This window comes from Lepidochelys kempii, chromosome 5, assembly GCF_965140265.1.
Source record: "Lepidochelys kempii isolate rLepKem1 chromosome 5, rLepKem1.hap2, whole genome shotgun sequence".
Classification (NCBI taxonomy): Eukaryota; Metazoa; Chordata; order Testudines; family Cheloniidae; genus Lepidochelys; species Lepidochelys kempii.
Window position 1 is genome coordinate 23,239,683 of NC_133260.1, and position 20,768 is coordinate 23,260,450.

The following is a 20,768-nucleotide window of genomic DNA, read 5'->3' on the forward strand; positions in this document are numbered from 1 at the left end:
AAAAAAACAAAACCATTTGTTTTACCTGCAGTTACTAAAGCTGAGTCAGAATGTTAAACATTCTAATCCTGGGAAAGGGAGATAAAAGAAAATGAACAGTCAGTGTGACACTGTACAGATTCTAGACTTTAAGGTTTCTAAAGAACAGACTTCAAAGAGAAATGCTGATATACAGCAGTAAGAAATACCAAAACCCATGAAAAAACAAGTGACAAGAAGCAGAGGTTCATACCTTTGAGGGAAGCAAAATGCTTCCTTACTAAAAACCTACATCTGACAGCAAGAGGGAACATTTTAAGACATTAAGAGGCCTGCACCTGGCTAACCTTTCCTTGTTATTCTCTGTAAATTGGAAAAGTTATGTAAATACAATGTTAAAATAATACTAACACTAGGTATGCTATATCTGCAGTTAAATGCACGCTTATGTATGCCAACAACTGTGTGCACAATCCTAGCCACTGCGCAAACAAACTTTTTCATGCAAAAATTATTAAAATCTGGGACACAAATGTCAGAAAATTAAAAAATGATGGTTCCCACAGCACCTGGTAGTCACTTTACTTCCCCAGTCTTTATTGCTTTATTATAGAGGTACTTCAGCAGTTCTGTAGCTAAGGCAGCGTTTAGTTTTAAACAAGACTTGCAATAAAATCACAAGCAGCAACAACACTTGCAATCTCAAATGTCACACTCCTAAAATTTCACAAAGGGCATCTTACTACAGAAGATCCCCCCCAGAGTAATTTTTTAGAAGAACAGCTATTTGATTTCTTCACCATTAATTGATTTATCTTGCATCATGAAAGTCTATGTAGAGTGGCATCTTGGTGGAAGATGCCTCCGCTCTCCAGTGCTGCCTTTCTAGCTCCCTACCCCTCCCGTGTTCCCACACTACAAAACTTAACAGCCTCTCATCCTAGCTGTCTCTCTGTCCCCACACCTCCATCCATGTCATCACATTAAGTGGCCTGCTGGCAACATTCCTTTATATGTACTTATCAATGTGCTTATTCACGTTATAAAATATACAGAGAAACATTCACTTAAGACCTGCTCCCATTGTCTGAAGAACTATTAAAACAGTCCCAACATTTCGAGTTATAATTTTGTCCAGCTGCTGAAAAACTATGTACTCAGTGTTTGCAGATCATTTATGACAGCTTTCACTGTTCACTACATTAAAAAGTTAACTTACAATGTCTATATATAGAGATAATGAAAAAGAAAGATAAGGCAAAATGTTAGATTTATTCTCTTTAGTTGGGGGCAAAGGGAGGTTTATAAAGCCTTAATTTCTATTTGTCTCATTATTTCACACATACAAAAAATAAATCACAACTAGTCCTTAAAATAAATGTACTGCTACCAGCGTTGCTCAATATTCCCCCCCACCCTGCACACATTCATTTTAAGTCTGATTTGTGTTTAGGGGCTTTGTGAAATGGACACATTAAATTAAAATTAGCGTTTTCTATGTAACAAGATTTTTTTGCCCTGGAATAAAACATAAGTCAAACATTTTGCCTTCAGTGAAACTACTCTATTCCAAGGTTTAAAAGTTTGGAGGATCAGGGCCTTAATGATTTACTTTCCAAAATTATGGCCGTGAAGATTTCCTTACGTAATTGTTCTAAAAACTTTCTCCTCTGCTAGTTAAATTAAAAACCGATCCAACCACAAAAGGGAAGCAAAAGTGTATTGGCTTTAGAAGTCATCTGGGACACCAGTGAAGGAAACATGAACACAGAAATTAGGCTCCTCATTGATGAGGAGCAGACACTGTACATATGAAGGGGGACACCAGCAGATTTTTAGCAGATTTTTACATTGAGGGGGACACTCAATGCTATTACATTTGCATCGTAAATTACGATAGGATGTAAGAACAGAGTCATTAAAGCCCAGCAAATCTGATAAAATGTTCTTTAAATTAGAACTGGTGTTAAATAATCCAAATCAAGGGTTTAGCCTTCCCCCTGGGGAATACTTCTGTCAAATGAGGGCAAGCTACCAATTTCTTTACCTTCACATTTTGGCAGACAACACAAATAGAAGAGCTGCTCAGATCACATCCAGGCAACTGAGAGGTTCAGGGATATAATTTCATTTGAGGTTCCGTTTACAGCACAAACCACATAAGCAAACTAAGTATTTTGATATCACCAGGACCCCAAAATGCAGTCACTGACATCTACTCAAAACATGGCCACAGACTCCATTTTTAGTATCATCTCTGTAAACCAGCACCCTGACATTGTCTCTAAACCAGCATTTTTCACATGCAGCCACCGTGGCCGCATGCGGCCACCAGGGGCTTTTCCTGCGGCCACGGCCTCCTGAACAGTGATGGGGAACAGGAGATAAAGCAGTGGCCCCCACCTCTGGGGCCACCAGAAGGGGTTGGGCCCTGTCCCCCTCTGGAGACATAAATGCCAGATCAGACAGCATATGTGAGTTCCCCACGTTCCAGGGGCGCTGGGGCTCAGGCTTCAGTGCTAGGGTGGCAGGTGGCAGGCTCCGGCCCCACGGTAACGGGCTCTAGCCACGGCTCCGACAGCACAACGGTGGGCTCCATCCCCTGGCCGCAGGGCTCCATCCCCTGTTCCCCAGGGCTTCGGGATAACCACTCCCCTCTTTGCCCCTGGTCCCCACCGTCTTTCCCGGCCCCTCTCCCATCCACCCCATCACCCCCAGCCCCTACTACCTCCCTACCCACCTTCCCATCCAAGGCTTAGTTTGTCCCCCAGCTTGCCAGGGCTGAGTAAGTCAGCTGTGAAAAGTACTATTTGTATGTTTATAAATATCACTTTTCACTGCCTCCCAGCTAGCTGACAATTCTGCTGCTGTGAAAAGTGCTATTAACAAACATACAAATATCACAGAAGCAGACTTACTCTCTAGAAAGTCTTAAAAAAAAAAAAAGCAAAAGAAACAGACAAGAACCTGCAAAGCACCTTGTGCTTCTATTCTGTTTAGTCCAGTAAAGAATAGAGACAACTGTACATTATTTTTATTATTGAGTCTGCAAAAAAACCCTACATAAATAAATTACTATGATTCGGACATGTCTATGTGCATATTTATTTGTTTTTCCTAAAGTTAATTAAGTATTTTAGGAAAAATTGTCATAGCGACCACCAGCAAGAGTTGGCAGCTGTACTCTGAGACCACCAAAACATTTGTTGTGAGAACCCCTGCTCTAATCCATACTGCTTTTCCCTTGCAGAAGATGACTCCGCTTTTACTTTCAACCCACACACTTAAAACTCTTTCCCAAGGCCACGAAGTGAACTGCACCCTCCTCCTCCTCGGTGGCCCTGACAAATGCCATACTGCCTGACTTACAACTGTTCAAAATGCTGCTGCAAAGATAATTTTGCTGGCTCAAGGATTCAGCCATATCAGTTCCCTCTTTGCTCTCCCTTCTCCACCACATCAAGCACAAACCACTTGTGTTCACTAAGGCCCTTCACAGCCTGACCCTGTCACACCTCTCAGCTCTTGTATGCTGTTGAGTTGTGGACCCCTGCTTCCACTCTATCAGTGATACCAGCTGTAATTGACCATTTTTCAAGTTTTCTAACAAGCACCATTGAACTCTCTTCCATGACACTGTTATGCTTGGGAGGCGCTCCCCATAAACATCTGCAACTCAATTTAGTGTCTCCCTTCAAGTCCCTCCTTAAACTCTCCTCCACGGTTATGCCTACAGAAAACTTCACAGGCAGCTGGTATACTGTGACCGGTGCTTATCATGGTGACCAGAGTAGTCTCATTGCTACCATAGGCTCTCCACAGCTGTCTGCTGTACACAGCTGTTTTCTCGTGTTTTGCATTTAGATTGTAAAGTCTTCAGGGCAGAAGCAATCTCTTTGTTATACATGTTTGTGCAATGGGATTTGGTCCCCTAGGCGCTATCACAATAGAAATAATCTTCCCTTTCTCCTCTTCTGCTCCCTACCTATTTTACTATCACCATGGCCTTTTCATGCTTCTATCCTGTGAAACCAAACTACAGGGACTGCTCTGTATCTAATGGCAAATTCATTTCAGAGCACCATAAACGTAATGCAGTTTTGCTTTAATACGGATGCATATGGTCTCACCAGGGATAGAATGAAGAGCCTTGTGCTTCTTGCAGGTGTGTCATTATACATGTGCATATACCAGAATCTGATCATTCATTTTAGGGTATCATGGCTGCGAATGTTCAGTTTGTGTGTGTTGAGGTCTGCATTATTCTGTACTTCTGTCCAAGTAACATACATACAGTATTCTCAATGGCACAGTGGAGTGCCAAAGAAACGAAGTGAACTTCAAGAACAGAGACAATGAAAGGGAGTAGGAACTGTACCACTTAAAAATTAATACTCCAGTTGAAAACAGAGTGTGAATATGCAGTCATTTCTCCTGGCTTCCGGGAGCCTTTGTTATTTTAATAATTCATATTAATCCAAGCTTTTTATAATTTTACATTACTTTTACTTTGTGCCAGATTTTGCCCAGTGTATTCAGTGGAGACACACTAGTCTAACTGTGAGCTGGATTTGGCCAAAACATCTGTGGAAACATTTTTAATGTGTTTGCTTTTGTAAGGGACACCATCCGAAAAAGAAAAAAAATCACACTTCTGTCTCAAAAATGTTACCATCTACTACTGGTACAAACAAGTGGCGAGAGAAACATTTTTCCAGGGTTACAGCCACCTCTGCCGCCTTTCGTGTGGTTTTCGCAGCACTTTGGGCACAGTAAGTTTCACTGCACCTCCTATGTAGTCCATTTCCCCTGTTTTCATTGGTTTTACTCACAGCAACAGGGGAAAAAAGGAGAAACATGTTTGAGTTTCCCTGGGGTTTTTTCAGATGCAGGCACCCTGCCTGCAACTACATTTAACCCCCATTTTTGAAACTGACTTGGGCCCTGCTCCTGCAATTTACCATGTACTCTTACAGCAGCCTGCCTGCATGTTGTAAATTACAGCATAGGGGGGCCAAATCAGGGACGTCCTTACCCGTACGCAAAGCACGCAGCTGCGTAGGGCACCAGGGAATTTGGGGCACCACATTTCCGGGTGCCTTGCGCAGCCGTGTGTTGCTCCAGCCCCTGCCCCACCCCTTCCCCAAGCCCTTGCCCCCGCCCCACCCAAGCCCCACCTCTTCCCGCCCCTGCTCCGCCTCAGCCCCGCCCCCACTCCCCTGAGGGCTGCTGCAGGGGCTGGGCCTGCACTCACTGCATGGTAAATGGAGCGACCTGCCCGCATCTGCTCCGCTCCACTGGCTCCCAGCCGCGCTGTAGGTGAGTGCTGGGGGGCGGTTCCCCTCTACCCCCCAAGGCTGGGAGCCAGGGGAGCAGAGCAGAGCAGGCTGGGGGGTGGTTCCCCCCTGCCCCGCAGCACTCTCCCCACAGAGGCCTGGGGCCCACCACAGTTTTGCCTTGTGCAGATAAATAAATTCCATTCATGATTACAGGATTTAAGTTCCCCTGCCCATATGCTGAAACAGGAATATACCCAACCAAGCATTAAGGGAAAGCATACAAAAATATTAAGGCTGTGTCATACCATTCCAACAACAGAAGTTCTTTGCACCATTAGAGAATATCTACGGAGGATCTCAAAACAGCTGACAAACAATCCAGCCTTCCTTTCCTGTGTTAGGTAGAAAAGGATTATCACCCTTTTACAATATACAGGGTTCAATAAGGTCCATAAATAATGAATACGGTATTTCAATGCAAGGTTTTATTCTCTCACCCTCAAACTTTTCATACAGAGTGTAAGAGATTCTATTACGAGAATATTGGAAATAAGAAACAGACACACAGAACGTCAGTTCAATCGTGTTTTTATGCAGCTGTTTTCCCTGAACATCAGGTATCACTTCTGAAAACTGAATTTTGAAATGTAGTTCCAGATGCATCACAGAAACATACAGGAATTCTGCATCTTATGAGCAAACCCTGAACTCCAGTTCACTCTGACATGTCATCACCATGATTCCCCCTCTCTCCCTTTCAATTGACTTGAAATGCTTTGGAGAGTTTCATAAGCTGATGAAGCGGTAACTTTGCCCTGTTACAAACTGCACCATTCCATCTGCCTTCATATTGAGCGTGCTAAAATTAGATTACTCTAAACATAAATGTTCTTTGTTTTACTTCAGTTATTACTACAATCAATAATTATCCATTTAAAATAGACTGAGAAGCAAATGTAGGTATAAAATAATGAACAATTTAGCAGTATGTTCTCTGGATGGACACACCTAATTCATCAAACAGGAGTCAGAGTCCCCACTGATGAGATAATCTATTCTTTAACAGCGATCGCTCTAGGCATCAAGATGTGCCACTTGTATAACCAGACTTTAACAGGTATTTCTATGATGTTATTGACAATAGAACAGCTACCTAGAACCATCCCTAGAAATGCTGAAAAGTGGATTAGAAATGTATAGTTTTATTAGAAAAGACCATTTACTAATACAGAGAGCAGGGAAGATGGATCACATGACCCAACAGGTCTTTTCCATCCCAGGTCTCTAGGGTGCTATGATTCACAGCCAGGGGTGAAAGTAACTTAAAGAACTTGCCGGTACTCCAGAGTCCTGAGGAGGGGGAGGGGCCACAACCAGAAGAGGCGGGGCCTCTACCAGAAGAGGCGGGGCCTTTAAATCCCCAGGCCCTTTAAATCAGGATTTAAAGGCCTGGGGCTAGGGCTGTGGTAGCAGCAGCTGGGAGCTCCGGAACCTTTAAATCACCCTGAGGTGGGAGCCCTGGGGCTCAGGGGTGATTTAAAGGGGGCAATTTAAAGGGCCCGGGGCTCTAGCTGCCGCAGCAGAGCCCTGGGCCCTTTAAATTGCTGACAGAGCCCTGGGGATCCAGCAGCAGGGCCCGGGGCTCCGGCTGCCACTACCTTCCAGGGCCCTTTAAATCATCCCTGGAGCCCTGCTGCCAGAGCTGTGGGGTAGCGGTGGCAGCGGGGCTCTGGCAGCTCTTTAAAGAGCCCGGGGTGATAGAGGCAACGGGAGCCCCGAACCCTTTAAATGGCCCCCGGAGCCCCGCCGCCACTACCCCAGGACTCCGGCAGGCTCCGCTGCCTCTACCACCCCAGGCCCTTTAAATCGTCCCCGGAGCCCTGGGGTAGCGGCAGGGGGACTACAGCAGCGACTTAAAGGGCCTGGGGCGGAGGTGGCGGCAGGAGCCCTGGGACCTTTAAATCACCAACCAAGCCCCATTGCCACTACCTCAGGGCTCCGGCAGCAATTTAAAGGGTCAGGGGCTCCAGCCAATGCTGGGAGCCCCAGGCCCTTTAAATTGCTGCCTGGGGAAGCCGGTCCGCACCGGTATGGCGCACCGGCCCTTGCCGGCAGGGGTGGCAGGTTTGTAGAAATTTTGGTGGTGCCCAGAACCTGCCCCTGCCCAAACTCTGACCCCCCCGCAACTCCACCCCCCACCTTCCCAAGGCTCTGGGAGGGAGTTTGGGTGGGAGAGGAGGTCTGGGGTGCAGGCCCTGGGAGAGAGTTTGGGGATGGGAGGAGATGCAGGGGTGCAACAATGCTGGTTCTGGCGGGACCCAACTGAGAGTGCCGATTTCAGGACAAATAGCTTAAAGCAGGGCAGTTACAGCCCAAGGCCGGGGTTTTTCCACCTCTAAGGCAAACCAAACCAGCCAAACAGAGCAAACTTTGGTCTCACCCCACTGGCTGGCCACAAGTCAGACAAGCAATTCCCTTAGACACTCCCGTTTCCCAGTATCTCCAGCAGTGCCACTCATTATGGGGATAAATGGTTATGAAAACCAGTACCCCAGTAAAAGAAAAAAAGGTTCTCTCGATCCCAAGGGACCAAGCCCCAGATCCAGGTGAATTTACAAATCAGATCTTACCCACCCATCACGCTGTTGCCAATCCTTTAGAATCTAAAATCTAAAGGTTAATTCATAAGAGGAAAGAAATATAGATGAGAGCTCGAATTGGTTAAATGGAATCAATGACATACAGTAATGGCAAAGTTCTTGGTTCAGGCTTGCAGCAGTGATAGAATAAACTGCAGGTTCAAATCAAGTCTCTGGAGTACATCCACAGCTGGGGTGGGTCTTTCAGTCCTTTGTTCAGAGCTTCAGTTTGTAGCAAAGTCCCTCCAGAGGTAAGATGGAGGAGCAGCAGCAGCTTTTTATATTCTCTTGCCATGTGGTCTCTCTTTCTTTGTCCCAAGGACAAGCTGTCCATCACATGGGATGGAAAAACCGCAGAGTTCTGTCCATAGGCATGTCCCTGCACACCTTGCTGAGTGCCAAGGCGCGTCTGCCTTCTCTCAATGGGTCAGGTGTGTAGCTGATGGTCCTTAATGGGCCACCAAGCAGGCTAGGCAGAGCTGACACCAGCTTGTCTGTGGTGTCACCCAGAAGCATAGCACAAGTTTGAACTACAGACAGTACAGAGCCAATATTCATAACTTCAACTACAAAAATGATACACATATACAGATAGCATAATCATAACCAGCAAACCATAACCTTGTCTTAGACCTCGTTTGACCCCCTTTATATAAGATTTGGTGCCATTACAGGACCTTGGTTGCAACAATGATCTATACGGTCCCAGATTATGTCAATAACGTCTCAAGGGGTGAGAGCTGTGGGGTGAGGCTGGGGATGGGTTCGGGATGTGGCTGGGGATGAGGGTTTGGGAGGGGGCTCAGGGCTGAGGCAGGGGGCTCTGGCTCTGGAGATGAGGTGTTGGAGAGGCTCAGGGCTAGGACAGAGGCTTGGGGTGTGGGGGAATGAGGGCTCTGGCTGGGGGTATGGGTTCTGGGGGGGGCAGGGCTGGAGATGAGTTTGGAGTGCAGGCAGGCTGTCCTGGGACTGGAGCCAGAGAGGAGGACTCCCCCCAGCCCTATCCCCGCCCGCAGCACACTCACCCCTATCACTGTCACTGCACGTGCTCCTAGGACCCCTCTCAGGTCCAGGAATCTCCCTCGCCTCCCTGTGATGGGTGCAGTGGGGGAAGGGGACCGCCAGCATTTGAGCACCTCGTCCCCTGCTGCTGCCCCTCACTGTAGCCTCACTGGGGGTGGGAGATGGGGCTGCCCCTTGCCCAGCGTGGGGCAGGAGCGGTGACTGCAGGCATGGGGGGCGGCTGTACTGGTGGAGGGTCCCCGTCGGAAAATGAAAGGGTCTGAGGGGGAAGGGCAGCCTGCCCTGGCACTACTGGATGGGGGGCACTAGGACCCTGCAGCGACAGTTGATGCAGGGACGCTGCATGGAGCTGCAGGGGAGAGACAGGGATGTTCTGCTCCAGGACCCAGGGAGGCATTCAGGAGGGAGCGAGGAGGAGCGAGGACACAGCGCACAGGCTCCCCCTCCCTCCTGCCCATGGCAATCAGCTGGCTTGCAGCGGTCAGGAGGGAGGAGGGAGGACATGGTGCACAGGCTCCCCCTCCCTCCTTTGCCTCCTGAATGCCGCAAGGCAGCTGATTGCCGCGGGCAAGAGGCAGGGGGGAGGCACACCGTGTCCTCGCTCCTCCCCCCTCCTAGCGGCAATCAGCTGGCTTGCGAGGTTCAGGGGGCAGGAGGGTGGGAGAAGGAGTGAGGACTCGGCACGCAGCCTCCCTCCCCTGCCTCCTGCCCGTGGCAATCAGCTGGTTTGCGGTGTTCAGGCGGCAGGGGAGAGAGGGGGAGCCTGCACGCTGAGTCCTCACTCCTCCCCCCTCCTTCCTGAACACCGCAAGCCAGCTCATTGCCCTGGGCAGGAGGTGGAGGGAGGAGGAGGGAAGATGCTGATCTGCAGGTTGTGGGCATAGGGGAGCTGATGTGGGGGATTCCAGCTGTGGACAAAGCAGACAGGCAAACGACGTTATAGCGAAGCATTTCACAACTTTAAATGGAGCATGTTCTGTAATTGAGCAGGGACGTAAGATCGAAACAACGTTAAGTGAGAGGACGTTAAGTGGAGAGTTACTGTATGTCCCTTGGACAACTACTTGGAGTGGCCAACAGAGTTGAGCAATGTAACTACGAGTTGGGAATATGGAGAAGCAAGGGATAGCTGGTGAAGTTACTTTCAGAGGCATGGGTCTGGCAAGCCCTAATGTGGTAGGAAGAAGGAGATAGTGCAAGCATAGAATTAATCATTTAAGGCAAAGCAAACGGTTAATGTTTAATACCTGTCCCACTTGTCTGAATTCAACACTCAGCCTGCATAATGTCAGATGACAGGAACTTTAATCTTTGATTCATAGTGTTTAAGTTAAGTTCGGTGGCCATCAAATTTACCATCATCCCTGATTAGACCTGACTGGATGACAGTTAGTGCTTGGTAACTCCAGCAGTGTTACTATCTCCTGACAGGTATTCTTCTCAGCATAAACTGAGGGAAAATTGGGGAGGTAGCATAACTGTGCTGTTTGCACCTCATCTTAAATCTGACCTGTCAAAAAACTGATTTGATTAAATGTGGCCACTTTTCACAAAAGTCCCGGAATAGGGTTAAAATGGAGATTCTCTCAATATAGAGGCCTGTTGTGACAATTAGGCCTACAAAATTTACCCTTATTATGAGCTCAACTCTAAAAAAAGAGTGAAAGTTCATCAGCTGTCACAATAACCTATAACAACAAACGATGGTGGGAAAAGGTATGAAAGGGAGACAAAAACTGAATTAGTCCAAACCAAAAGGCCCCCTGACTCAAGGACTGTGTTAAGATCATGCCAGTAAACAATAAAAGCGTGGGACCCAGAACTCACTGAACCAAAATTGGTGTGTCAAAAACTAGGCCTAATTGGTGAACAAAATAATGAGAGGACAGGCTATTCTGCCCACCACTCCTTTGTGAGTCCTTAAAAAAAGACTTTGGGGAGAAATATTGGCCACCCTCTGCATCCTGGAGTCCATTTTTGATCTAAGTTCTTGATTGGTTCAGTGATGACTGTACTAGGAGGGTACAAATGTTTGTACAGATAACACATCTAGGTTGGCTCAAGACCATCCCAGCCACCGTGATTTCTAGCTCAATGCATAGAGATGAACCTTCCCAACACACTCTAGACTCATTTTGTGGGCCAAGCCTGGAGAAGTAGGGCTGTATTATGTCCTTTTCATAGCCAGATTATGATTACTGGTTTGTATTATGGTTGTACCCAGAAGCCCCAATCAGTATCTACACACTGCTGGAATGAAGGTTTCACCACCACTCCCATCAGGGTAGAAGACCCATTTTAATAGTCCACCCTGGGAATGAACAAAAACATCTGGATCACTAATACATTAGAAGTCTGTTTCTGTGATGCAACACTCTATGGCTGACCTATAGGGATTTAATAATCTGTTCTCAGTAATCAATATGATGGCCCCTCGATGGTCTTTTCCATGTGTATCATCGCTGGTAAGCAGAGGGCTTGCAAGAAATAAATCAGAAGATAATTATACCACCACAGTTAAGATCAGCTGAGTGCTTGAGGTGCTGGTCCCTAAACTGAAACATCTGGGAGCCAGTGGAACAGGGTATTCACTGGAAGAGAGCTGAGCCCTGCAATTCTCAGTGACTCAGTTCAAAAGAGCCCAGATTTGCTGAACTTCTTAGACAATGCTAAGTCTAACTATTTAATCAGGATTTTAAGGAGGAGGAAGGTTCAGTGATGAAAATCTCCTTAGTTTTGCAGTTGGCATTGTGTCAGTTCAGATTTATTCTGCAAAATGCATTTAAATTTTTAATTATAACCTCACCCAGAGCCTTTGATTGATTCATTACATATTTCAATTTATATCATGATCCTAAGCATCACTGTGTCCAAATCATATATATGAGGTTCTCCCAGATGACGAGTGTTAGGACACACGCTCCAGTTTCACATAATGCATGTCACACTGAAACATCAGCAAGATATTCTAGGTTTCTCAAAATGCTGTAGCCAATTACTTAGATTTCAGTTTGGGATGAAAACAAAGCAAGAGGAGCAGAACAGAGAGAGTTTAAAGTCGTCTGGATTTTAACAGCACAGACAAAGCACATTTTTAAGACTGCTTTAACAAATACCATTCAATGCCTGCCACAGGGAAACTGACTGACAATCTCACACCCAGGATCCATGCGTCCAGTGTGGAAAACGTAGTCACTTTTCACCAAGATGGCAGGAGGCTCAGAGATGTATAGTTAGGGAGCTGATTGTCAAACCCATTTCCCAATTTTTAATCCTTCTCAGTCTGTGAGCTCTCACAGCACAATCCTTGAAGGTGCCTCCCACTTCCAGTGAAATAATTGAGGACACTAAATATTTCACCGTAATGACATTGAAAATTGTGTGCCCATTTATCTTGATTTTCCTACTTAGCAAAGATGGGCCCAAGTCTAAGATCAGACCCAGACTTTCCCAGAGATCAGGGAATTTGGAGCCAGTGTTTCAGTTCAACTCTATCTCCAGTGTTTAGATTATTAAAAAAATTATGTTATGCTTAAGCAGGTGTTAGTAACCACATTTTAGATAGTGTGATGGGGCAAGGCCAGATGGCTATAGAAAAGTAGTGGGAGATAGATATATTAGCTCCAGGCTAAACAAATCCCTGGTACCAGGATAAGAGAAATAGCAGCTGCTCCAGGTCAATTAAGACACCTGGGGCTAATTAAGAACTTTCCAGAAGGCAGGGAGAATGCTAGGTTGATTGGGACACCTGAAGCCAATCAGGGGCTGGCTGAAACTAGTTAAAAGTCTCCCAGTCAGTCAGGTGGGGAGTGCATGTCAGGAGCTGTGGAAGGAAGTTGTGCTGTTGGAGAGGCTGAGCAGTACACACCATATCAGGCACAAGGAAGGAGGCCCTGAGGTAAGGGTGAAGTGGAGGCTGCTGTGGGGGAAGTAGCCCAGGGAATTGTACGTGTCATGTTTCTAAAAGGTCAGCTACCATAGCTGATACTATTAGGGTCCCTGGGCTGGAGCCTGGAGTAGAGGGTGGGCCCGGGCTCCCCCCTCACCTTTGCCCCCTGATTAATCACGGAGACTGGGAGACAACAGAGACTGTGCAAGGAAGGATAACTTCTCCTCACCTCCCTTGCTGGCTTATGATGAAAATGGCTCAGTAGACTGTGACCCTTGTCTCTAGAGAAAGAAGGGTTACGTGGAGGGTCACAGTGAGCCTCAGAGGCTCGTGGAAATCCGCCAGGAAACGCGGGACCCATGGAGGCAAGGACAGAGCTTTGTCACAATAGTTTCAGTGTATAAAGTAATCTTAATGTCATTTCAAAATTTTGTCAAGAATAGTATTAAAAACACATTTCAGCTGTAAGTGGGATTTATCCAAAACACACAAAATAAGACTGAAATAAACCTACAATATTAATCCCCTAACAAGTTTTAGAATACAGCACAGAATGTTAAAATAAGATGCCATCCGGATCAAGCGATAATGAAAATAAACACTGTTGCTATCATTTATAGCAGCTCTCAAGTAGCATACCTTTTATTAGGAATGTTGTGCCAAAGGCAAGCCACTTTAATTTTTTTTAAAATGTCATCTTAGATGGGGAAGTTAAAGCTCTCTGTTCTACCCTAATTATGCTACTTCAGACTCCCCCGTGAAGTTTTATAACTCAAAATAAAAGTTTGTAATCATAGAAATGTAGGATGGGGAGGGGGGGCCTTGACAGGTCATCTGGTCCAGTCCTCTGCACTGGAGGCCAGACTAAGTATTATCTAGACCATTCCTGACAGGTGTTTGTCCAGTGACGAACAGGTCCTTAAAAGGTTTTAAGGAGATTCCACAACCTCCCTACATAATTTATTCCAGTGCTTAACTACCCTTACAGTTAGGAAGTTTTTTTCCTATTATCGAACCTAAATTTCCCTTGCTGCAATTTAAGTCCCTTACTACTTGTCCTGTCCTCTGCAGATAAGAAGAAAAAATGATCACCCTCCTCTTTGTAACAAGCTTTTACATACTAGAAGATTTGGGGGGGGGGGGGAGATTGTTCTCATGTCCCATCTTCTCTTCCCCAGAAAACAAACCCAATTTTTTCAGTCTTTCCTTGTAGGTCATGTTTTCTGGGCCTTTACTCATTTTTGATACTCTCCTCTAGACTTTCTCCAATTTGTCCACATTTTTCCCAAAGTGTGGGACCTAGAACTGGACACAGTACTCCAGCTGAGGCCTTATCAATGCTGAGGAGAGCAGAAGAATTACTTCTCACGTCTTGTTTACAACACTGCTGCTGCTTTTTTGCAAAAGTAATACATGGTTGACTCATATTTAGTGTGTGATCCACTATAACCCCAGATCCTTTTCTGACGTACTTCTTCCTAGGCAGTCATTTTTCATTTTGTATTTGTGATATTGATTATTCCTTCCTACATATAGTACTTTGCATTTGTCTTTCTTGAATTTCATACAAATTTATTTCAGACCATTTCTCCAGTTTGTCAAAATCATTTTAAATTCTAATCCTGTCCTCCAATACACTCACAACCCCCCTTCCAGCTAGGCATTGTCCATAAACTTTATAAGTGTACTCTCTATGCCACTGTCTAAATCATTTATGAAGATATTGAATAGAATCGGACCCAGAATAGATCCCTACAGGACCCCACTCAATATGCCCTTCCATCTTGACAGTGAACCACTGATAACTAGTCTGAGTATGCTTTTCCAACCAGTTGTGCACCCACCTTCTAGCAGAATTCATCTAGGCTATATTTCCCTAGTTTGCATATGAAAGGTCACATGGGACAAATATCAAAAGCCTTACTAAAGTTGAGCTATATCACATCTACTGCTTCCCCCTATCTACAAGGCTCGTTAATCTGCCAAAGAAATCTATTAGGTTGGTTTGACGTGATTTGTCAGTTTGTTAGTGCACAAAACTCTTGTTAAATGAAATGCCACTTTTAACCACAAAAAGTGAACATTCATTTGATTTTGGTAGCTTTTTCCAGAGAATGTAATCACAGATGAACATCACGCACACTGATCAACCCTGTTATGGTCAAGGAGCTACTGCTGAAAGATTACACACTCCAGAATGGATTATGATAGTCTGTATGCAAACATTGGGCTCAGTACAGGGATAACTGGCTGAAACTGAATGGCTGTGACACACAGGAGGCCAGACTAAATAGTCCAATGGTACTTTCTGGCCTTAAACTCTGTAATTCATAGATTCAATGAAGTCCATTAAGATCAAACAACATTTTCTAAAATTATAACAGACTATTAATAAGGTTGGTGCGTCCATTTCAGATTATCTAATTATAATATAGCATTCCCGTCATCTTTATGCATATAATCTACTGAGAACTGGCCTAATGAACTGCTACCTCTGTCAGTGGGTAATATTTCTTGGCGGCTGAGAGGAATTGGAGATGAAGTGATAGCACCTTTTTTAGGATCTTGTTGGTCTCGCAAACTGAGCAGGATTGAAGACTGGCCAGTTCCGGGATAGCAAATTTATAAGGAACCCCAGTGTGCTCCAGGAACCACTGTCAGCAATCCAGTAAGTAACACATTCCTCTGAGTCATTACTGAACATATTTTCCAGAACGGTGTTAGGGGGCACTGTGTGGTTGAAGGTCTGATGGTTTCAGATTATACATAAAAACCAACACACTGCCCATACATACTGTTTTCTATTCCTGTTTTGCTAGTTCTGTTCAGCTGTCCACCTATTCCTGTTTATATCATAAAATTTATGCTACAAAAACATACCGGATGTGTAGTGCAGCCAAGTTAATATTGTTGTTGGAACCTCAGTTTTTGCATTTCCTGACTTTTGCCATTTTAACTGTGCAACATTAATGATGATGCATTAACAAGTTTTTTAAATATATAATTGTGAAAGGCTTTGGAATCCTTAGGGATGAGAATACTATATATTTTCTGTAGACAGAAAACAGAAAATGCAGCAAAAGAACACTTATACTGGACAACAGTAACTTTAGAACAGTAATGCTTTAGAAGCATGTCTCTGGTATAAGACTTTATTCTCTACGCTGAATGGTTAATATTCACAGCCTTTAATTCACTGCAACTGAACTGACCTTTAAAGGAGTGAAATACATTTGATATCAGTGATTAAACAGTAACAACAGCCAAATTACTCATTCACAGCTGTTATTTTACTTTGATTTTTGAAGATAGACATCAGTTTATTTTTTAAAGCTAAACAAAGATTTCAAAAGCATTCTGCAGACCTTGGCAGGGCTGGACTAAGTCATGTCTGAGTTGCTTCATTTCTTTCTTTCAGAGAGGATTGCGGGGTGATACTGGGCAGTCGCTCACCTGCCCTGAGGATTGAGCAGTTCCATTTTGTCCCCGTCCTGCTCAACTATGCAAGGCCTGGGGGAGAGATAGTGAGATGCTGGCTGCAGTACCACAAACATTCAGATGAAACTGAGCTGAATAGTACCTTTTCATTGGGCCCCAGTGATCGCCTCTGCTTTCACACTGAGTAGCTAAGACAGGAGCTTGGTCTAGCTAAACAAAGAGCTTTGAAGCAGTTTGGATGATAGAACTATGTTTCCTCCACACTGGGCCACAGTGTCTACCACCTCAGAGAACAGAGCATTCCAAACTTCCATATACCCTTTACAAAGTCACTTGACCTCTGTCCCTCAGTTGCCCATTTTGGAAAATGGATATGTACACATTCCCTTACGGGAATGGAGCATACTGGTGAAGAATGCAGGACAAGTAATATTCCCAGACCTTGGTAACTTCTGAAAGTTTCTGTTGCTGGTTTAACAAGTCGACAGTGAAAATTCGTATTCTCCATCACTAAATTTTATTTTTTCGTCCATCAGCTTCACAGTCAGAAGATTATGTCTGTTCCAAGAAATGGCCATTATTTGCAACAATTCAGTACTGCTGCTCTCAAAAGCTTCTTTTTGCAAGAGTCAGTGTTTGTCTACCCATGTTTATGGTGTACTGCAATTTTGATGGACAAATAAAGGAACACAAAAAGTAGACACTTTGTAAATAAATAAAGGAGCCATTTTGAGTCCTTTAATCTAGAAATACTCACCTTAATCAACTTTTTCAGAAGATTTTTAACAGTCAGTGATATTTACTAAATACCAAAACGAAACTTGGACTGCCTTTGCTCCAAGCACTAGAGACAATAAAAATATGTATATTTCAAATATATATATTTTTACATGAAGAGATGTCTTCTAAACACACTTGTGCATTCTGGTTTTCAGAAGATTTTCTGTAGTGAAATTTTGAGAAGGATTCTCCCATAGGCTATAGGTCTTAGCAGGATGGAAGAGAATTCCTCCAGTGCAGGAATGGTGTAGGACAGCCACGAGCTGCCCTTACAGGCCCCTCATAAACCCCAGCATATGAGGAGTGCCAAGAATAGATTATGAGTGAGAGGAGCATGTGAGGAGTGGGAGTGGATATTCTTGCCAATGCCAGGTTGCAGAGCCATCCATAGGCAGCCAGTCAGGGCTTCTGTAACTTAGAGCATCTTAGAACACAGCAACTAAATGATGTCAGGCATCATTTCAGTCCCCAATGAGACCAGAATCAGGAGGGAACAAAATTGGAGGCAAAGGTGGCTTTTGGACAATTCTCTATGAGCTACAACCCTCTGTGCTGCACCTCCAAGAATCACTGCACACAATCTCACTCTGCAAATAAGTGGTAATAAAGATGCAACAGATGAGATTATGCACAGAAATTCATGAAAACTGATGTACTTACTGGAAGGGTCTTACAAGAGGAAGAGCTCTTATATTCCATAGAAACAGCACAGATAGGCAAAATAGATGAAGTTAAGGATGGAGTAAAATCCCACTTTATTCTACAGGGCATTGACCTAAAACTGGGTCACTATAATGTGTCAAGTATTGCATAGGAGGCAGGGATCAGGAAAGCCAATCCCACACACAGCCTGCATCAGTGGCTCTGGTCCAGCAGGGCTGGCTGGGCTCAGCATCCTTCTCCGGGAGCTGTGACCTGACAAGCAGGGTCAGAGCACCCCTCAGGTTTGGCCCAGCTGCCCCTCTGCCATGATGAAAGAGGGCTGGCCAGGCCAAATTTGATTGAGTGGTGTTGTGATCGCACATGCCAGGTCGCAACACCATTAACACAAACAGGGGCCGGGTCAAACCTGAGGTCACAGATCCTGGTGTGGAGGTCTGAGCACAGCCACGATGATATGCCTGGTGTACTTATTTAGTACTTATTGCATTAATGTGTATATTACATATTGTGCGTAAGAATTATTTAGTGAGTCAGATTTTTTTTTAAACACAAACTATTTACTGGGTCATGACAGGCTATCAAGGTTTACACATGGGTCCTGAGCCCAAAAAGGTAGAGAACAATTGTTCTACTGCATCTTTAAGGGGACGCAGGAGCTTTCAACAACAGAATGTACCATCATAAGCCAGGCACAGAGTTCTGCAGGCCACCTGAAAGACAGGCAATGCATTTAACTCTGAGTTGTTCCGTTTCTCTAGGTTTTAAGGTCAGCCCTTGATGTTTTCCTCCCCCTTCTGTTATGGTTTTTTAATTCCTCTTGGGCTGCTTACACCATTGTATATATCAATGCCTGGTTTGTGTAGACAAATGTATTTAATGACACAAACTACTTTCTGGTAATAAAAAAAATCTGCCAGATGTTTCATGCTGTCTGATTTTATTAGACTGCTGCATAAAGGGAATTACTTGCTTTAAAAACATACAACTGATTTCCTGCTTGCTAATATCCCCAAGATTCCCTTCCACTGAAGGACAGCCATGCAGGTAATTTTAAAATGAATTAAAATCCACAATGCAGGAGGAATTAATTCAAATCCTCAAGGCAGGGGTTGTTGCTTGGTACCAACTGTGAGTGTACCAATAATCTACTCCAACAGCATATGACTGAGAGTCCAGGCACTTGTATCCAGGCAGGAGGGCAAAGGACACTGGTCTCTGAATCTCCACTACCCTAAAGGACTCAAGATTTCCAACAAATTGAAGTGCAGGTTGTTAAATGCTCCCCTGCTAAACTTGTTGCTTCTGCGCTATTCAGTTTTGTCCTATTAAAGGTAGAAAGGTTTCCCCAGTCTTTCAGTACAGACAGTACTGCCACCAGTGATTTTTCTACGCGTTATAAAGGGTGAAATCACACAAAGGTCTGGAAGCTGCAGACCACAGTAAACACAATATTTAGCAAGTGGTAATGCAAAGTACAGATAGATACATGAAGGAGCGATTGGTGGGGAGGAAACGTCCATGGAACCACGAAGTTACTGGATGCCTAGAGAAAAAGGAACAGAGCTATGGGGGAGGGATTCACTTAATTTCCTTGATTTCTGCCATTCCTGATCTCAAGACTGTTACATTTGCTGATAAGCACCAATTTAAAAATACGTTTGATTTCCCTCCCTGCCCCCTCCCTCTGTTAAACCAGCATCTGGTGTCATTTCTGTCCAGATCCTCTGCTTGAGGAGAGCAAAGCAAAACGGGATCCACTCACCTCCTACTAGGTCCGATGGCCCCATGACCAGTCCCAGGCGATGGCTCTGGGCTCCTCCGGCCCGTCCCAGGGTGCGGGGGATCCGGGCTGAGCAGCGTACTCCTGCCCCAGACTTTGGGGGCGGCTCCTCTCTGGCAGGCAGGCGAGGAGAGCTGGGCTCATGGGGCTGCGGTCGGAGCGGGCGCCCGCCCCGGAGGGGGTGCGGGGTCACTCCCCACCTGCTCTCCCGGTGGGGCGGGGTTGCAGGGCCCCTCCCCCGGGCTGGCGAGACTCTCCCGCCCGCCGCAGGTCTCCGATTTGGCGGGGCGGGGCTGGGCTGGGCTTCGAGACTTCGCTCGCTCCGGCTCTGGAGACAGGGGCGCACACCGGCCCCCAGCCCAGCTTCGGCGCGGCGGCGTCTATTTATACCTTGACTGCCCCCCCCCCCCCCGGCGCCCTCCCCGCCCGGGCGGACAGCAGCTGAAATGCGCTCCTGTGCAGCGAGCTACGAAGCCCGGCTCCCCAGCGCGGGGCCAAAGCCGCGGGCCCCCAGGGGAGGGCTGCGCCGGACGGAGCTGACCGTGCAGCGGGCGCCCCCGCGGGAGATGGGCCGGGGGACTCCCTGCCCGGCGGCTGGGCTCGGCCAGGGGCTGCAGAAGCCCCCTCCCCCCGCCGGGCCCAGATGGCACGAATGGGGGGCGGGGCAAAGTCGGCGTCCCCTTCAGCAGCCCGGGGATCTTCCCCCCAGCACCGCCGCCCCCGCCCCCTGTAGCTGGGGCAGGTCACGCAGCCTGCGGGTCCCCGCTGCAGGAGCAAGTCAGCGGGGCTCCCTGCAAGCCCCCAGCCGGCTCCCCACGCCGCGCAAGCAAGGACAGCACGTGTGTGTGGGGGACAGCGCCTGCTGCTGCTCCCCACTTAGCCCCAGGCAGCGCTTCAGCCAGGGGGGAGACTCCCCGCAACCCCCGTCCCCCGGCAGCCTGTTGAACCCCGCCTCCCACGCAGAGAGCCCCTCCGGAACGCCGCCGTGGGCGGGGATTCCCCTCCGCGTGAGTGACAGAATAGGCGGGGATTCCCTTTTGAGTGACGTGAGTAGGAGGGAATTCTGCCTTCGAACTCCAGAGTGGGCGGGGAGTCCCCTGGTTGATTGACAGGACAAAGTCTGTTCCCTCCGAAAGTCTTCTCCTGCAGGGAGGTTTTCCTCCCCTGGCGGCGGGGGTGGCCGGGTGTCTTCAGCACGGGGATGCGAACCCGAGAACAGCCTCTCCAGGTTCCGCAGCTGTTTGCTCGATTGGCAGCTGTGTAACCACCCTGGCAGGCAGGAACAAGCCGTGAAATGT

At 46.4% G+C, this 20,768-nt stretch overlaps 1 protein-coding gene across 7 annotated transcripts in view; it reads right to left on the minus strand.

Annotated features, from left to right (window-relative positions):
- PDZD2 (PDZ domain containing 2) overlaps positions 1-19,788 on the minus strand; it is a 334,633-nt gene extending 314,845 nt beyond the window's left edge. For all 7 annotated transcript variants that reach the window (XM_073343663.1, XM_073343664.1, XM_073343667.1 and 4 more), the window contains exon 1: positions 19,453-19,788. The gene's annotated coding sequence lies outside the window, so the exon portion shown is untranslated. The remainder of the gene's footprint in view (positions 1-19,452) is intronic.
- Positions 19,789-20,768: the final 980 nt, after the last annotated feature.